We start from the raw sequence: 4,740 nt of genomic DNA, 5'->3' as shown, positions 1-4,740 counted from the left end.
CCCATCTCCCCTCCCCCACCTACTGAACACCGCCCATCTCCCCTCCCCCACCTACTGAACACCGCCTATCTCCCCTCCCCCATAGGAGAATCCTCGCTGTGAGACCAGGCCTGGGGGAGGGGTGTTTTGGCCTTGGGGCGGGGTTTACAGTTTAGCTCGGCTGTGCAATGTCTCCGCCCAGCGGGTTCTCTAATGCATTAATACTGTGTCCGTGGGGGGCGGAGCCCAGGTAAGCAGTGCCGAAGGGGGGCGGAGCCCAGGTAAGCAGTGCCGAAGGGGGGCGGGGCCCAGGTAAGCAGTGCACTTCGGAGCCCAGGTAAGCAGTGCAGGAAGTGCTTATACATGTGAAAGTCACAGCTTAGGTTCTGTGTTGGCCCCTCCCCCTGTCATGGCTTCTGGTGGGCACAGGCTCCTCCCACTGCTCTCAAAGCTCACCTGTCATAAGTGTGGTACATGGGCGGCCATTGCTGCGTTTCCCCCTGAAGATGCCAGAGTCCTGGCTGTGTCCGGCCTCCCGAGACCTGGTGTAAGGTTTGCGGGAGAAGGGTTTCCTGCCCCCCCGGTATGCTTGGGAAGGGTTGGTGTCACCATGACGACCATAGTCGGGATATTATTGCCAATGGCCACCCCGTCCTATCACAGCTGTGCTGATCTTGTGGGCGGAGCTTAGATAACATCTTGTGGTGTGGACACATGGGGTTACTTGCGTCCTTTGCTGCTCCCTATTTCCACCTTTGCCGACTGCTGAGATAAAACCAGTCGTCCCTTGCGGATGTTTCCTGTTCTGGACTCTAACACATTCACACTGAGAGGATCTGTACGGATTGGTCACTGAGCAGCAGGAGGCGGAGCCTGCATGTGTACTGAGTAGACATGGCTGCCCATAAAAGGAGTTTATACACAGACGTGAGGGGCATTGTGGGGGTTTCACATCAGCAGGGAATGCCGAGTGTCTTGTAATGAGATGCTCGGAGGGGGTCGTGCCGCCGTGTACATACGGAGATACCGCACTTTCCATCGCCCCGTCACGTGTGTCTGACATGTTTCCTGCGGATTCCTCTGAATTAAGTGTGATGTGTTTTTGGCGTGTTCATGGCGCTGGAGTTGTAAATCAGCCGTGTAGAACATTTGTGGCCCCTTTGAGGTCCGGTCTGTGTTTGAGGGGCCCCTCTCTGTGACATATGTCGTCCACACAAATGGCACAAACATTGACCTGTCAGGGCCTAGGGGGAGGAGCCTGCAGTGGAGGGGTTTCCTGACCTCTACTGGAGGGGTGGTTGTTTGGAGGGGGAGGGGATGTTTGTCCTGCGGGATTTCCCTCCCCATGTGTGTGGCTGCACTACATGTCCCGGCATGCCCTGCTCCATGTGTGTGCTCCAGACGTGTCATCTATAGGTGTGTGTGTGTGCAGGGTACACGCTCCGTGTGTGTGTGCAGGGTACACGCTCCGTGTCGTGTGTGTGTGCAGGGTACACGCTCCGTGTCGTGTGTGTGTGCAGGGTACACGCTCCGTGTCGTGTGTGTGTGCAGGGTACACGCTCCGTGTCGTGTGTGTGTGCAGGGTACACGCTCCGTGTCGTGTGTGTGTGCAGGGTACACGCTCCGTGTCGTGTGTGTGTGCAGGGTACACGCTCCGTGTCGTGTGTGTGTGCAGGGTACACGCTCCGTGTCGTGTGTGTGTGCAGGGTACACGCTCCGTGTCGTGTGTGTGTGCAGGGTACACGCTCCGTGTCGTGTGTGTGTGCAGGGTACACGCTCCGTGTCGTGTGTGTGTGCAGGGTACACGCTCCGTGTCGTGTGTGTGTGCAGGGTACACGCTCCGTGTCGTGTGTGTGTGCAGGGTACACGCTCCGTGTCGTGTGTGTGTGCAGGGTACACGCTCCGTGTCGTGTGTGTGTGCAGGGTACACGCTCCGTGTCGTGTGTGTGTGCAGGGTACACGCTCCGTGTCGTGTGTGTGTGCAGGGTACACGCTCCGTGTCGTGTGTGTGTGCAGGGTACACGCTCCGTGTCGTGTGTGTGTGCAGGGTACACGCTCCGTGTCGTGTGTGTGTGCAGGGTACACGCTCCGTGTCGTGTGTGTGTGCAGGGTACACGCTCCGTGTCGTGTGTGTGTGCAGGGTACACGCTCCGTGTCGTGTGTGTGTGCAGGGTACACGCTCCGTGTCGTGTGTGTGTGCAGGGTACACGCTCCGTGTCGTGTGTGTGTGCAGGGTACACGCTCCGTGTCGTGTGTGTGTGCAGGGTACACGCTCCGTGTCGTGTGTGTGTGCAGGGTACACGCTCCGTGTCGTGTGTGTGTGCAGGGTACACGCTCCGTGTCGTGTGTGTGTGCAGGGTACACGCTCCGTGTCGTGTGTGTGTGCAGGGTACACGCTCCGTGTCGTGTGTGTGTGCAGGGTACACGCTCCGTGTCGTGTGTGTGTGCAGGGTACACGCTCCGTGTCGTGTGTGTGTGCAGGGTACACGCTCCGTGTCGTGTGTGTGTGCAGGGTACACGCTCCGTGTCGTGTGTGTGTGCAGGGTACACGCTCCGTGTCGTGTGTGTGTGCAGGGTACACGCTCCGTGTCGTGTGTGTGTGCAGGGTACACGCTCCGTGTCGTGTGTGTGTGCAGGGTACACGCTCCGTGTCGTGTGTGTGTGCAGGGTACACGCTCCGTGTCGTGTGTGTGTGCAGGGTACACGCTCCGTGTCGTGTGTGTGTGCAGGGTACACGCTCCGTGTCGTGTGTGTGTGCAGGGTACACGCTCCGTGTCGTGTGTGTGTGCAGGGTACACGCTCCGTGTCGTGTGTGTGTGCAGGGTACACGCTCCGTGTCGTGTGTGTGTGCAGGGTACACGCTCCGTGTCGTGTGTGTGTGCAGGGTACACGCTCCGTGTCGTGTGTGTGTGCAGGGTACACGCTCCGTGTCGTGTGTGTGTGCAGGGTACACGCTCCGTGTCGTGTGTGTGTGCAGGGTACACGCTCCGTGTCGTGTGTGTGTGCAGGGTACACGCTCCGTGTCGTGTGTGTGTGCAGGGTACACGCTCCGTGTCGTGTGTGTGTGCAGGGTACACGCTCCGTGTGCCGTGTGTGTGTGCAGGGTACACGCTCCGTGTCCGGTTCCGTGTATTTATAGGCCGGGTGACGGATGCCGTGTGTTGGTTGTCGAGTATTTTTAACCCCGTGATTTCAGCTCAGTCACGCTGCAACTTCCATTCTTGTACATATGATGTCCTGCAGAGCTCTAGATGGACATATGTGAGGGCCCCCCCCCTCCCCCGGCCAGGCATGTGAGATTTGTAGTTCTGCCACATCTGAAGGGTTCGGGTTCCCTTCCCCCTGTTTCTGTCCCAAGCGTCTGATTCCCTAACTGCGGGGTCCCCCCCTTCCTCCTCAGGGTTCCCTGGCTGCGGGGTCCCCCCCTTCCTCCTCAGGGTTCCCTAACTGCGGGGTCCCCCCCTTTCCTCCTCAGGGTTCCCTGGCTGCGGGGCCCCCACTTCCTCCTCAGGGTTCTCTGGCTGCGGGGTCCCCCCCTTCCTCCTCAGGGTTCCCTAACTGCGGGGTCCCCCCCTTCCTCCTCAGGGTTCCCTAACTGCGGGGTCCCCCCCTTCCTCCTCAGGGTTCCCTAACTGCGGGGTCCCCCCCTTCCTCCTCAGGGTTCCCTAACTGCGGGGTCCCCCCCTTCCTCCTCAGGGTTCCCTAACTGCGGGGTCCCCCCCTTCCTCCTCAGGGTTCCCTAACTGCGGGGTCCCCCCCTTCCTCCTCAGGGTTCCCTAACTGCGGGGTCCCCCCCTTCCTCCTCAGGGTTCCCTAACTGCGGGGTCCCCCCCTTCCTCCTCAGGGTTCCCTAACTGCGGGGTCCCCCCCTTCCTCCTCAGGGTTCCCTAACTGCGGGGTCCCCCCCTTCCTCCTCAGGGTTCCCTAACTGCGGGGTCCCCCCCTTCCTCCTCAGGGTTCCCTAACTGCGGGGTCCCCCCCTTCCTCCTCAGGGTTCCCTAACTGCGGGGTCCCCCCCTTCCTCCTCAGGGTTCCCTAACTGCGGGGTCCCCCCCTTCCTCCTCAGGGTTCCCTAACTGCGGGGTCCCCCCCTTCCTCCTCAGGGTTCCCTGGCTGCGGGGTCCCCCCTTCCTCTGGGTTCTCTGGCTGCGGGGTCCCCCCACCTCCTCCTCAGGGTTCTCTGGCTGCGGGGTCCCCCCCTTCCTCCTCAGGGTTCTCTGGCTGCGGGGTCCCCCCCTTCCTCCTCAGGGTTCTCTGGCTGCGGGGGCCCCCCTTCCTCCTCAGGGTTCTCTGGCTGCGGGGGCCCCCCTTCCTCCTCAGGGTTCTCTGGCTGCGGGGTCCCCCCTTCCTCCTCAGGGTTCCCTGGCTGCGGGGTCCCCCCTTCCTCTGGGTTCTCTGGCTGTGGTGTCCCCCCTTCCTCTGGGTTCTCTGGCTGTGGTGTCCCCCCTTCCTCTGGGTTCTCTGGCTGTGGTGTCCCCCCTTCCTCTGGGTTCTCTGGCTGCGGGGTCCCCCTCTCGCTGTTCCCAGGCTATGAAGATGTATTGTGGGTTGGAGTGCCCCCATAATATTGAGGGGTGTGTCATGTGACGTCAGGCGTCTCCTCGGTCCCCGCCCCGTGCTGATCCTGCAAATGTTTAAAGGTCGTTTACAGCCAAGATTGTGTTACAGTGTGGGGGAGGGGCGGCGGGTGTAAACTATTCACCGGCGGGGAACCTCGGTGGTCTCTGCACCTCTCTGGATGTAGAAGCTTCAGGATGTGGG

General features: G+C 61.0%; 1 protein-coding gene and 1 long non-coding RNA gene across 4 annotated transcripts in view; both read left to right on the top strand.

Annotated features, from left to right (window-relative positions):
- LOC108800735 overlaps positions 1-4,740 on the top strand; it is a 16,915-nt gene that overhangs the window by 3,784 nt on the left and 8,391 nt on the right. The gene's annotated exons all lie outside the window — the stretch shown is intronic.
- TOB1 (transducer of ERBB2, 1) overlaps positions 1-4,740 on the top strand; it is a 12,116-nt gene that overhangs the window by 4,792 nt on the left and 2,584 nt on the right. The window lies entirely within an intron of this gene.

The sequence above is a fragment of the Nanorana parkeri genome, unplaced genomic scaffold (assembly GCF_000935625.1).
Source record: "Nanorana parkeri isolate BGI_ZX_2015 unplaced genomic scaffold, ASM93562v1 scaffold2113, whole genome shotgun sequence".
Lineage (NCBI taxonomy): Eukaryota > Metazoa > Chordata > Amphibia > Anura > Dicroglossidae > Nanorana > Nanorana parkeri.
Note: the sequence above shows the minus strand (reverse complement) of the source record. Positions and strands in the feature narration are given on the sequence as shown.